This window comes from Cibotium barometz, chromosome 28 (genome assembly GCF_041138505.1).
Source record: "Cibotium barometz isolate CiBa-2024 chromosome 28, ASM4113850v1, whole genome shotgun sequence".
In the NCBI taxonomy this organism is placed as follows: Eukaryota; Viridiplantae; Streptophyta; class Polypodiopsida; order Cyatheales; family Cibotiaceae; genus Cibotium; species Cibotium barometz.
In genome coordinates this window covers 42639385-42654492 of record NC_141073.1, presented here as the reverse complement: position 1 = coordinate 42654492, position 15108 = coordinate 42639385, and the positions used below count along the sequence as shown (strand labels likewise).

At 39.4% G+C, this 15108-nt stretch overlaps 1 long non-coding RNA gene across 1 annotated transcript; it reads left to right on the top strand.

The window, feature by feature from the left end:
- The first annotated feature begins 352 nt into the window (after positions 1-352).
- LOC147622835 (uncharacterized) lies at positions 353-5939 on the top strand. Its single transcript, XR_015269586.1, has 2 exons — positions 353-1154; positions 5778-5939. It is a non-coding gene; the product is annotated as an uncharacterized LOC147622835 (long non-coding RNA).
- The last annotated feature ends 9169 nt before the right edge of the window (positions 5940-15108 follow it).

The following is a 15108-nucleotide window of genomic DNA, read 5'->3' as shown; positions in this document are numbered from 1 at the left end:
ATATATATACAAGATGTATAAAAGATTTTGCTTTTGGGGCAAATTTTATTATACCAATTTAGCTTTATTATCTATAAGGTATACTAACATTTTTTGAAGGGTACTTTTATTTTGCGAAAGACAATAATATTATTATGGTATAATAATTCATGTGACTTTTACATGACCGTAGTATGTACACTGTTCTCTCTACTCTCTCTCTCTCTGTCTCTCTTTTGTACAGTCATTTCATCTCATGTCACTCCCTCTCACACATGGTGACAGTACACAATACACACACACAGAAGGACACACTTATCCAGCCATCTCACCTCGTGTCCACTCCGGCCGCATTGGTTGAACTTCTCTCTCTCTCTCTCTCTCTCTCTCTCTCTCTCACACACACATGGTGACAGTACACAATACACACACACACACACAGAAGGACACACTTATCCAGCCGTCTCACTTCGTGTCCACTCCGGCCGCATTGGTTGAACTTGTGCTGTATGGCGTGGGTGGGCTGATCATTCTACGGCGACATGAATTTCGAGCTAATTTGGGCTAAACGCAGCTTTCAATGTGCAGAAACAGTGTACCCAATTCGATAGATCTGGTATTCGGGTGTCTCCAAGGGCCATACTTGGAAAACGGGGAAGTGCAGGTATGCGGCCCAGCTGGCGGCAGGAGTCGCCATCATAAGAGACTGGCTTGCAGATCAGTGTGCATTACAGCTATGGCGACCTGCCTGCTTGTCGAAAGCTGTGTAAGCTTATCCTCTCGGGTTTGCATACCCTTTCCCTTATTAGACTTTCAAGAGCTCCCTCGCTCGCTGCTATTGTGCTACTATGAGACTTCATTTTCGAAATGCTCCAGCATGAGCAGCCAGCTACACCTGGCCCGTGTCTCTGCAATTGTCCATGCGCGTCGAAGAGGGCGTCTCCCAGCAAGGTGGAACGTGGCCCAGTGGCCGGCCTCCCAAGCTGCTGAAGCTGCAGCTGGCCTGGAGCCTGCTGGAAGAAGGCTGCAGTAGTCGAAGACCTCCAGCACGTTCACGAGGATCGTCATCCGAAGCACTGAGAAAACCACCAGCACGCAGCCCACCTTCCTCATCAAGCTGGCTCTCGGTCTGCTCTGACGTTCGCGAGTCTCGCCACAGGTTTCGGAAGCTCCAGGTTTTTTCACCTTCCTTATCTTTTTGCTTCTTTTCGTCTCCTTTCTTTTATTCTCTTCCTTCTGACTAATGCCCAGCAGGCCTAGAATTTGAAGGGCACCCTATTTTTTCTTTTCAAGGGCTTTTCTTTTACTAGCTTTTCTTTATGAAGACATTGGAAGGGTATATAACTAAATTTTTCAAAACCTTTCTCTTCTTTAAAAGGGTAATTGTGTTTTCACCCTTCTTGTGAAGGTTTTGACCCCCTTAGAAGCCTATTGCAACCTTCAAATTCTAGCAACGATGCCCAAGCCCAATGGAGGGTTTCATCCAAAAGTTTTTGAAACTTTTCTTATTTACTTTGGACTTCAATATGGTGTTTTCCTATTTGTTTTAAGCTTCAACACATTACGCTAACCACACTAATCACGAGTTCATTTAAGAAAAGCAACCCAAAATACTATGCTAGGGTCCAAAGCAAGCTTGTTTTGGAAAATAATATGATATTTGGTTTCAAAATGACAACCTGAACTTTTTGGCATTAATGGTATCAATTTGTCGACAAGTTATACACTTCGACATTGCTATTCAGAGTGACAATTCAAGGTTACCATTTGGGAAGAACAAGGGTACTTTTGAACAAATGTTGCGAGCAAGAGTACAATGTCACACTTTTGAAATGAGTTGCTCGAGTTTAGATAGAAATGCAATATTTACACATATATGTTTTGTTGTTGTTATTATTGTGTATGCGTGTGTGTGTGTGTGTGTGCATGTGTGTATCAAGAGATAATATCTACATATACAAACAGTATTAATATCTATGTAGACATATTTCACTTATCCTTGTATCCACATACTTTGCGGGCCAACGTAAATAAATATTTTCATCATTTAAAAGGTTAAAGTACAAAGATTAGAAGACAGAGTTCAAGCAAGAAAAGCCAACAAGTACAAGCTTGCATAGCCTTTCGATGTAGACCTTTGGATCTCACATGAAACTTCTCACCCCCGCATCCCAAACAGGCACAACAGGAGGTCGCATGCACAAAACGCCCGTAACTCAAACATGCACAATAAAAAATCGTGGTGACGGAATCCTTGCAAGTGAAAGCACAAGCTAAGCTCCTTGTGTCCATGTTCGGTCGAGACCTAGCACTTGTGTGGTTTCAGACCAACTAGTCGGCATTAGGGGAGACGTAACTAATGTAAGTGTGTCCAGCATGATAAGCCAACACGATTAATGCAAGTGTGTCCACAATACGATAAGCCAGCGTCAGGGCATTGTGCCATCGATTTGTCTAAGCTAAGGGAGTTAGTCATGATAACAAAGGCTAGCTCTTGCATCTGATGAGATTCTTGACATGGCTCTGGATTCTGTTTTCAAATAGGAGTCATGTTCGGACACGAATGACATTGGACTCAGATTTCGGTTAGAAGACATAGCCATACAGAAAGTACTAACATAATCTAGTAATCAAATAGAATTGCAAAATACAGAGAATGGAGAATTGTACCAACAATCACTGTATCATTCTATCATTCGAGTGAAAGTCTAGTACCAAGTACAACGCAATAGTGAGCACAGATCACACTCTCTATTTTCTTCTCTTTTACATATGCCCGGGTACTAATCGTTTGGCAAGATTCAGTTACAAGATTGTTACAAGAAAGTTGTTGCCCAACGAATATACTAGGCGGTGAAACTAGCTGCAAGGCAACGGTTGGATGATCCCCAACACCTGGTGATCATGCTGGATGTTGCACCAGCAAACGAAGCCCACATGATTCCTTGTCTTCCGGACTGCTTTAGTTTTAAAAAAAATCATCTTTGGAATCCGGGTTTGAACTTGTGGCCTGTTCCAATCCCCTTTATCCGGTCTTTTCTCCGTGGCAAGGCCTCTAGAGACAAGCCTTATTAGCTTGTCTTGAGCGTACCTTGGCTTATAATCCCTCTTGGTGTTCCTTACCCGTGTAGGCCAGAGCCAGATCTCAGATGAAACTTCACCTTGTGGTCTTAGCATCTGGAAACTTCTTTCTCACTTTCTCTATTGCATCAATAGCCATTTATGCTACAAAGACATGCGGCTGAGTTTGCTTTGGGACAATGGTTGCATCCTCAAAAATAGTTTGCTCTGGATCTCTTGATCTTCTTCTTTTCCCTTTACTCCATTTTAACCCATAAGGTGGGTTTCCTGTTGGTTCCGGAATGGATCTTGCCCTTTCTTTTTTTGCCAGGAGACTTCGTTGGTGAGAGGCACTAGAAGTCTTTCTCTATGCATGAGCTATTATCTCTTCACCCTGATCCACAAGTCATGAGATCCCATCACTTCATCGTACAATCTGGGACTCGGATGAGGACTTAATCTATATATTGACTATCTTATCTAGGAGTTGCTTTGTCCTTATTTCTTCACTACAGTGGTTCATAAAATTTGTGATATCATTCATATCATTTTAATTCGATAGTTTTACTTTTCTCACTTGTTGAGTAGCTTGGATTGAAATCCTCATATGTCTCAGGGTTGTCTCTTTGCAAAAGCTTGTGCCTCTTTGTCCCTTCTCTTCATGGAGCTTTTGCTGCATCTCTTCTTTTTTTGCCTTCTCCCTTTTCGCCCATCCCTAGAAGTCTTCTATAATTTTCTCTTTGTTTCGCATTTCTGTGGCATGTGATTTTCTCGTGGCTCTTCCACCTACTCTTGTCTTTTCTTGAGCTCAGCCTTGGATGACTTCAACTCTTCTGTATGTATCTTTCTCAAATCATCCATCTTCTCATGTCTCTTCTTTAGATTAGCATGAGCTATTAATAGATTGTCAGAGCGACATTAGCTCATTGATCATCATTCTGTCTCTTTTTTCTCTTGTCACCTTGGTGTTGTTCTTGATTTCATCTTTAGATTTTTTATTATTTCTTCATCTTGTCTTTTCTACTCGTTGTATTCTTTCACTAAACCTTTATATTCTTCAATTTGAGCCCTTAGGGTAGCTTCATAATTGGTCGTTTCCTTTGCTTCTTCTTAGTTGTTGCCCAAGCATGCTCTCGTAGCTCATCATCGGGGATTATATCCATTGATGATCCTTTTTAAATTACCAACTCCTCGCCCTTCCCCTTCAACTACTCAAGACGTTCTTGCAATCACCCTTTAAAAGCATGAAACACTTTTTCTAGGCCTCTACTTCTGTTTTCAATTGCTTAATTTGTGTCTGCAGCTTCGTTTCTTTAGTGGCCTCTTCCTTGCCATGTCCCATCCCCACGCCCCTTTGGCTATGTCTTGCAGTCCCTGTTGCTCCTGTTAGGTGTGTTTTTGTTGGCTTTGAAGTGTCTGCATTTCTAGACTCTCTATTCGGATTCTTGTCTTGATTCTCGAGCGGAGCTATTTGCCTGCAGGTAGGTGTGAGGGGAGCTATTTGCCTGCAGGTAGGTGTGAGGGCTTGCATTGCCACACTGTCAACTTCCTCAAGTATTCTCCCCACACCTCCTTTAGATCCTCTATTGCATGGCTCTTCCATTGCTTCATTTTTTATACCTCCAGCTCGTAGACGTATGATGGGAATTCTTCGGTGTCTAAAACTGCTAGCTGGAGTTTTGCCCTGACCAACTCCCCTTTGTCCTTGTCCCTCCCTATCATGTACTTATCTCATAATCTTTCAGTTCTCTACTTTGATAATGTTAATATGACCTTTCTGCCCTTACTTGGCTTATAATGGTCCTATCCACCTCGTCTTGTAGCTGCTTTTTTGATTGTTCTATTTGGGCCAGGGCTTCTCTTATCATTCTTATTTCTTTTCTTGTTCTTTCAGTTCTCTACTTTGATAATGTTAATATGACCTTTCTGCCCTTACTTGGCTTATAATGGTCCTATCCACCTCGTCTTGTAGCTGCTTTTTTGATTGTTCTATTTGGGCCAGGGCTTCTCTTATCATTCTCATTTCTTTTCTTGTTTCTTCATTTGCCTTCTAGGGCCTTGTTATTTGACTTTGCATCTCCTTCATATGATCTGGCTCCACTCTTCTTCTTCTTAACTCTTCCTAGAGTGGTTCCTCATGATTTCTCAATTCTTGGATGGTGGTCTCCTTTTCCCTGACCTCTGCATGTAGTGTGGTTATCTCCTTTACTCCATCCATCATACACCAAGGTAGTTGAGACTCCCCCGTATTTTGAAATGTGTAATGTAAAATGAATTGGTTATTTGGTTGAGTATGTAGAAACACACCTTAGAGAGGTACAAGATAATATTGTGTGTTGTGAATGTTGAGAGTCACATAAAAGGATGTGAAAAAGGGATTGCCACATGGCATGATGATGTGTAAAGTGGGATAAGGCTAGAAGGCCTATATCATTGTATGGTTTACAATATATGCATTAGAGCTATTGTGGAGTGTGCAATCTCTCTCCCTAGTCATGGAGTTTCTTGTGTGGTGTAATCCACCTTAATTATTATGCTTAATCTTTTATCAATCACCATGATAAATCCCATATTAGGATTGTTAACATAGTATTAGAGCTAGGATGGGCTCTTGGTCATGGTGAATTTTTATGTATAATTTTTTTTTGTTGTGTTGATTTGATTAAGCATATTTTCTATTTTAGTATTTCTATTATGAGAAAATTATGCACACTTCTCATTATGGATTGCATTTGGAGACTTAGAAGCGGCTCAAGGAGATTTTGAGATCATGGTGCTTCCATGGAAGCTGAAAATGAAGATTTCAGCAATATGAAGACTATGAAGTCTTTATCAAAAACAAAGGAGACATCCAAGAGAGTTGCAAATGGGAGTTTTGCAACATGGAGATATTTCTCATCATCAGAGAAGCTGAAATAAGGATTTGTTGCAAGTATGAAGGCTATGGAGTCTTCGGTGTCAACAAAGGAATTGTTGCAACTACATTGTTTCGGTATGGTTGCAAGTTTCATTTCAAATTTTTTATTGCAAATGCTATTTGGTGCTCATCTTGGTTGGGCACATGGAAAGTGCTTCAATGGGAAGCACTGTGCTACTGCAAAATGTTGGTTATTATTTTTTGATGCTCATAAAGGGGTGAGCATATGGTGAATGCTTCATGGAAGGAAGCATAAAGGAGTGCAGAAAATGGGTGCATGTTGGAATCTTGGATAGCAAATTTATGAAAAGAGAGTAGACTCTCTCTAATAAGCAGTTATGTGAAGGCCATACTGGCCTTAAGAGCCTTGACACAAAGGCTATTGGAGCTTGAATCTCAACCAAGGAGAAGATCAAGAAGTTTACAACAAAATGAAAGGCTTTGAGAAGCCTTGGGATCTCATGGAGCTAAGTCCAAAAGAGGAGAATTTTAGAGAAGGCAATTGGTTGGTTTGTAAAGGTCTGAAAAGACCTTAGAAGCTTATGGGAAAGACCTTTTTTACTATTTCAAGAACACCTAGTAGAAGTTAGAAATAGAGGGATAATAGTTATGGTGGAGAGCTATTGATGAGAAAGAAACAACATAGTAGCAACCTCGCTTGTGCAAAAATCAACAAGAATGGCATAGCCTAGTCTACAATCATCACTCATGGCACTTAATTGCACAACAACAGGTTGAGAAGCACAAGATAAGTAACTATATTGCTCAGAAATGACAAGGAGAGATGGAAAAAGATTTAACAGCTATACAGGAAAGTGCTTTCAAATGGTAGTCCCTACTAGCAACGAAAGAAAGGCACCAATAACTCGTTTCACAGAGTGAGTGAGTGTTGGCGACTCCATTAGTAAGAGTTTTGGGATCAAAATATACGGACACTAGGCCGCCAAAGTCAGCTCCACCATCATACACAAGCACGGCACTGTAGTGAGCTTGAGAAGCTTAGACTAGACAGAAATAAAGCCAGAGTTAATCCAAGTGGAAGAAGAAAACAATACTAACAATAGAAAAGTGAAAAGGCATGAGTTTGTTCGCCTTATAATGTGCGAAGACCTGGGGGTGTTGGGGCCATTTTGCAGTACATCATGGGAGAAATAAAGCATTCCCGCCCATAGGGAGAAAGATGAGGCAACCAACTTAGTAGAGTAAGGCAACCTTCATAGGTGCACGTTCATGATACAGGATGTCATGCATGTCGTGCTAGAGTCAAAGATACATAGAGAGAGAACCAAGCTCCTATAGCAAAGCTCATTGTGAGCACAACTCATTAAGATAAGAAGATAGCCAAAATGATAAGTTTTTTGTGGCTATTAAGAAAAACCTAAGGATATTAAGGTAATGCTTTAAAAAAACAGCCTATCTAAGGAGTTGTTCTCATGCATATTTTGTATGCGGCTAGTCTACATGATGTATTTTATGGAATCTTACATGCAAAGTCACATCGGTGTGAAGGTTCCCAAGGAGAGGCAGGGAGTGGTCGAGAAAGTGACAACTTAACGAAGAGTCCCAAACCCTATCCATGGAAGACACATGGAATATACATTTTTATTCTCTCCTTAGCTCTAAAAATCGACAGATATCGGCTTCGTGAAAGTTGTGGATTTTGATCACATTTAACAAGCGCTCTTTCCTTGTTTGCATGCATAAAAAGGATTGTATTTTCTCACCCAAATTTCATGAGGGTTCCTCACATGAGTCCATGGGTACTCGAAAAGGTAATTGTGGTGTGGATCGAGTTGTGTATGCGTAGGTGTTGCAATTGATGGGTTGGTTTCCACCTGAACATTTATGTTCAAAGTGGACTCAGTGGTTCCATTGTGAGCAAGTGGGCTCAAATGGACTTTGTGTCTAGGATGGTAGACACATGCACACACTTGTTGAACACTCCAATTTGTATTGAGGTGGAGTGTTGAGATTGGTAATGTAAAATTGTTGGGAGTGAGAGTTGAGTTGGTCAAATTGATTGGAGAGATTGTATGCACACACCAAAGTTTACATTGAGGAGGGGTGTTAAAATGTGAAATGTAAAATGAATGGGTTTTTTGGATGAGTATGTGGGAAAGCACCTTAGAGGTGAAAGATAATATTATGTGGTGTGAATGATGAGAGCCACATAAAAGAATGTGGAAGAGGGAGTGCCACACGGCATGATGATATGTAAAGTGGGATAAGGATGGAAGGCCTATATCATTGTATGGTTTACAACATATGCAATAGAGATATTGTTGAGTGTGCAATCTCTCTCTCTCTCTTTCTCTCTCTAGTCATGGAGTTTCTTGTGTGGTTTAATCCACCTTAATTCTTGTGGTTTAATCCACCTTAATACTTGTGTTTTAATCCACCTTAATTCTTATGCTTAATCTTGTGACCGTGATGAGTTCCATATTAGGATTGTTAACATTGTACCCAGCTTGCTTCAATGGTTTTTGGAAAAATTGTAGGGCAAGGTTTCCAAAAGTCTACGAACAGGAAACAGATAAGATGGAACAATGAGAACGTCACACCATGGAGGACCTAAAGGAGGTGTGGGGTAAATATCTGAAGAAACTAACACTGGTGGCAATGCAATCCCAACACCTACCTATAGGAAAATAGATCCTTTCTAGAAGCAATATGAAAATCCAGATGGAGGATCCGAAAATACGAACACATAAAAACTAATAGGATCGGATCCTACAAAAGCACAGGGAACTATAGAACATAGCCAAGGGGACAAGGACATAGGACCCAAAGGAGTAGACAACAACAAAGAAAAGGATCTCCAAGCTCAAAATTAGTAGCTTAGACTAAAATTAAAGACATGGAAGAAACGATTCACCCCTCTTAAAGGTGATGGGAAGAAGGTGCAGGAGAAGCTTGTGGGGAAGGGAAAGGAGATGGTGTTGTGAAAAGGATCATCAATGGATATAATCCCCAATGATGAGCTACGAGAGCATGCCTAGAGATGGCCACAAAAAATCTAGAATAAAGGGCAAGTGATGAGGTAGCTCTTAGAGCCCATATCAAAGAACTAGATGGTCTGGTGGTAGACTGCAAGGAACATCAAAGGCATGATGCGTTGATAATAAAATCTTAAAAAAGGAGATTGAATCCACAACCCCCCTGCTAAGAACACAAGAGGACAAGGAGGCAAAATGATGGTCAATGGACTGAACGTCGCCTTGACGATAGCCCATGCCGATCTAAAGAAAAGATCTAAAGAAAAGGTAGGATCAGTTGGATGCCACAAGGAAAACACATGCGGAAGAGTTGAAGCCATGAACTCGTGAAAAGACAAGAGCAAGTGGAGACCATGAAAAAAGATTATGCTGCCGAGATACATAGTAAAGACAAGATGGTTGAAGATTTCAAAGGGTGGGCCAAAAGGGAGAAGAGGAAAAAGGAATCCCTACAACAAAGACTCCAAGAAGAGAGGACACATAGAAACATAGTTGTCTACGAGGAGACAACCCTTACTCACATGTCGAGCTTGATTTAGGCTACCAAGCAAGCAGGAGCCATGCAATTGTCTAACTGGGATGAGATTGCTAAATTTATGCACTTAGACATGTCACAAATAGAAAAAAAAGGGCAGAGAAGCTCTGAGGCAACATAGTCAGTGCCAAGAAAACCCCCTCATCCGGATCGTGAGTAGTTCAAGGAAGTGGTAAAATCTTATGATGCGAGGATCCAGGTGAGAAAGCAAACAACCCATGCACAGGGGAGGATTGCTAGTGCCCCTTGCCAATGGAGTGACCTATTAAAAGACGAGAGGGCACATGCTAGATTGGAAGTGGATCCAAGGAGGGAGAAAAAAACTAAGAGAGTCCGAGCAAACCATGTTCAAAGTCATGCCATCATCCCAAAGAAGACATAACCACATGGTTTTGCAGCAGGGATGGCCATTAATGCAATGGAAAGGGCCAAGAAAAAGTACCCAAATGCCAAGCCCATGATGTGCAACAAATGGGCTGATGAGAGGACTAGACTTGAGCATGCCTGGGTGAGTAGCACAAAGAGGGCTTACAAGCCCAGGTATGCCCAAGACAAGCCCATAAAGTTTCTCTCAACAAGCCTTGCCATGGAGGGAGAACCGGATGAAGGGGGCTGGAATACCCCTTAGAATTTAGGACCGGATTTCAGATCTAAAATTTTATTTTTTCAAGAATGAAGTGGATCTAGATAGAAACAACAATGAGTCATTGTGGGCCTTGTTGCCATTTTTCAGTACTGTGTAAGTTTATTTCATTTTTAGTGTACATGTCTTATAACTAGAATTTCAGTCCAGAGTCATTCTTATCTAGACGTGACTCCTATCTGGAAATAGGATCACGAGCCATGTCAGGACTCCTATCAGATGTAGGAACTAACCTCTGCGATGTCATGACTAACTCCCTTAGCTTAGTCAGATTGGCAGCGCAATGCACCAACGTTGGCTTATCTCATTGAGCGTGGTTGTATTAGTCGCGTCTCCTTTGGAGCCGACTAGGTTGGAGATGCGACTAGGTGGTTTGGAACCACGTAAGTGCTAAGTCAGAGAGAGAGAGAGAGAGAAAGAGAGAGAGAGAGAGAGAGAGAGAGAGAGAGAGAGAAAAGAGATTTGTTTTAATGTTTTAGTGATATTTAAAGATGGATTAGATTAGGTAATTCTAACAAAGAAACAAATATGAAGAATTTTATGCCAAATCAAAAAAAATTCAAGACAATTGAAAATATAAAGAAAATCATTTACATTCTACCAAACTACCAAAATACAAGAAATTTTCTTTACACTGGAAAAGAGCAAGAGTACATTGATACCCTAATGTATCTAGCAGATATGTAGTTACACATATGCTTCTAGCATATATATATATTGTTTAACCATGTAACATTAATTCAAATATCAAGAGCTAGATATTGGACCATGTAACATTAATTTAAGGCTTGTACTTCTGATTGGACTAGATGATCCTTTTGTTTAGAAGAAGGGCCTTATCTTCATCTTCTAGATTTGATTTTCTTTGTGGAAACATAGGGTAAATTTTTCACTAACATTCAAAGATGGTTAAGACTAAGCAATAATAACAGAGAATTTACTATCAAGAATTTCATGCCAAATCAAGAAAAAATGTAAGACAATAAAATATAAAGAAAATCATTTACATTTTGCCAAACTAATAAGAAAATACAAGAAATTTTCTTTACATTGGAAAATAGCATGAGTACAAGACCTTGATGCTTCTCCCATACATATAAGTTGTTTAACCATGTAACGTTAATTTAATATTAGAAGCTAGTACTTCTTATTGGATCATGTAACATTAATTCAAGGCTAGTACTTCTTTTTGGATGGGGTGAACCTTTTGTCTAGAATAAGGGCCTTACCTTTATCTTTTATATTTCATTTTCTTTGTGGAAATAGAGAGTATCCATAAATATCCAAATTGAACAATTTCTATTCCTAAACAAATGCATACAACTGACTATAAATGTTTTAGACAACTTGGTGAACAAATTTATACATCGGATTTTAAATTTATTTTTTAAAATTTAGTGACTTGCAAAACATTTGTGAGCTATGAAATACAAACACATTCTAGACTTGCAAGGCTTAATAATCATCAACGGTAGGGCTATTTTTATGTTTCTTCTTGAAGAGGTTCATTCTTCTTAATGCATTGTTGACATTCATTTCTTTTCTTCTTATTCAGAAACCATTTCACTATGATACTATGATAGAACATAGGGGAGACATTTAGTCATCATATTTCTTAGAGTCTTCTTGCTTTACCATCACTATATTTAAGGCCAAAATTGCCTCTATCACTAGAGAGTTCTTCATGCATCACTATAGGCCGCCTAAATTCTGACATTTAAATGAACTACGATGAAAATATACGAACATACATATGCATGTCAATTCTCTCGCATTGGTATCTTATCGTCTAAAAAAGCGTGTGAATAAGTGTCTATATATCAGTCTAAACACTAGTTGAGAAGAAGAATTAGTTACTATAGATATTCCAACACTTTTTGAGATGACTATTTAGTTGTCGCATATTCTGACAAGAATTGAGACATTTTTTTTGACGTTTTCTCGATGCTATTAGAGACTGACGTAGTTTTGTTTTTTTGCATAATGGTGCATCAAGGTAGAGATGTGTACCTAGATGCACCATTATGCCAAATGTATATAGACCTTGCTTCAACTAGTATCAAATGAAGAATTTTACACAATTAAACATTTAAGAAAAAGATTCATTAATACAAAGATATAAGTAATTTTCGATCGGATATCAAACATTATACAAAAATTGTTGTATACATAAATGTTGCCGTATAGGCAAGCAAATTATACACTGCCAAAAAGGGTGCAAAATGGATCTATACAACCCCAAAATGGATATATGCAATCCCATATAAATGTCTAAGAAAAACGAAGCTCGTATAGATGCTAGCTACTAAGTGGTATCTATCTACGAGCTAGCCTTCTCTTGGGGGCTCAGGTATTGCTCTCTGCAAAAACAATGCAATAAAACAACAAATCAGTCCTTGCAAAATAAAATGATCTACAAGCTCATAACATATATTAAAAAGGTACAAAAGTACTTACCAAAATCATAGTTGCCCAATTCACATTCTCACCGTCGTGCTCCATTCACTCAAGCAAGGCGGCATAGGTTCCATGCTTGAATGCATAGCACTCCTACACCCAAGTAGGTTGGCATTCAATCACTCTCTCATACATGCATGCAAACAACACATAAAAGCATACAACTATACACTTTACATACACATGAAAGGCTATGAAAAGCATGGATACTTACAAAATACTCATAGAATAAGTTCCATTCACCGCTCCTGAGGTATGAGCTCCCCACGCTCTCCGTCCACTTCACCCGCTACACGTACTCTCGCTTACAAATACTCAAAGAATAAGTTCCAGCCCGAGGTGTGAGCTACCCATGCTCTCCATATTCTTTCTCTTATTCCACGTACCATTAGGGGTTATCAACGTGCTTCCTCACCTCCTCATCTCATTTTTCTTTGTCCACATTCTCCCCCTATTTTGACCACTTGGGTAATATCAAACCGCTTGTGCTTCATACAATCTCTCATGAGATTGTAGATCCATCTATCTGGTACCTTCTCATTACCTGAGGCTATCTTGAACTCATTCTTGATTTGATTTCATATACGGGTTTTCTTCTCCGATAAGAGGTGGGGGAATCTGGTCATAGTATCGTGGGCTAACACTATGCCACATAGTTGCCTTATGTAACTCCGTATCTCCTGTCCTACCGCATCAAGAACTACACGCCCTTCCTGCACCGAGCCCAAGATCAACCAAGGAGCTTATGAGTTTTGTTCAAAATATCTGAAATTGGTCTAGGTCTTTTTGTATGCTTGCAGGACATGTTTACCCTTTGAAAAAGGCCAGTCAACAAGATCCATTTATGTGGAGTCAAGTGGAAGAGAATGCCTTTGCAATCAGAAATTCTTTTCGATCTTCCAATAATGATGCTCCGAGATTGGACCCAACAATTCTATTTGAGTCTTAGTGTTAGAAAGCATGTAGTAGGAGCAGTGCTTATGCAGAAAGCTACAAAACAATTATACATGAGGCCTATCTTTTGTATTAGCAAGACAATGGGTGTCATGGAGAAGTCATGACCTGAGGTTGAGTTACTAGTATGGACACTTGTGTAAGCCACTAAGAGATTAAAATCTTATTTGATTTATATATCTTTTGTGCTACTTACCTCTTGTAATTTGTTACCTCATGTAATGAGATATCCATGAGATAATCCAAAGGTGTAGAAGTGGATTTATGACTTTGCAAAAATTTGACATGAGTTTCATCAGACGATAATGTGAAAGCTCATATAATAGATATGCTCACCTCTATAAGGAGGTCCAAGTTAAACTCAAACTTATTAAAGACATTGAAAAGAAAATTATTCCTAATCCTAGCATGCATAAGGAGTTGCAAGATATAGATAAAACTTTGTTTTTTGATGGAGATTTTGAAAGAAGTGTTCGCAAAGGAGGTGCTAGGTTTGTTTTTATTAACAAACACGGACACGAATTGTGGTTTGGTAGTCAAGAGATACATGTTAAAAGAAATAACGAGGATGAGTATTTTAGCCTATGTTTGGGTCTTAAGGAGTGCAAACAAAGAAAAGTTAAGAGACTAATTATAAAAGGCGATTCTATGCTTATCACAAGACAAGTATAGGGCACTTGGAACGTTGATGAGGATGAAACGACAGGCTAGTTTTTTAAGGTAAGAAAACTTCTCAATTTTTCTCAAGCTTTTCAGGTTTGGCATGTATCTAGGAATGACAACAAAATGGCACATGAATTGGCATAACAAGTTTACCAAAGATGTGCATGCTATGGTACTCCAAAAGCCTTTGTATGAAGGATGACAGTCTCTTTATGAGGAGGAGAGTGTTGTTCTTATAGGTTTTGTAAGAAAATATTAGGATTTGTCAAAGAGAAAAGTAGTTGTAAAGAAAGCCATGAGGTACACGTTAATTGGTAACATCCTTTATCATAAAGAGACTCATGGTGTTATAAGGAAAGTTTTGTGTCAAGATGAGATCTAGGATTGCTTTGAGAACTTTCCATGAAGAAGGATGTGGAGGTTACTATGCAACTAATATCACAAAAAGGAAAATTTTAACTCAAATCGTATGTGGCTAAGCATGAACAAGGATATCAATCACTGGTGCAAGAGTTGCCATGAGTGCCAAGCCTTCTTTCATAAAAGAATACTAGTTCTAGAGTCTATGCATCATATTTTGAGCTATGAAGCCTTTGAAAAATGGGGAGTAGATGTTATTGGACCTCTTCTAGGAACTCAAAGCAAGAAACATTATATTAACACTACATTAGACTACTTCTAGGTGGCCAGAAGCTAGAGCAACAAGCAATGCCACAACACAATAGGTTTGTAAGGTCATTTATGAAATGATTTATTGTCATTTAGGTGTTTCGTTAGATCTTGTTAGTGACCAAGGAAGAGAATTAAGAGTTGATGTGGTAAAAGATCTTTCCAAAAGGTTGGATAGAAAGCATAGGTTTGCCACTCCTTATCACCCCTAGTGCAATGGGCTTATGGAAAGTCT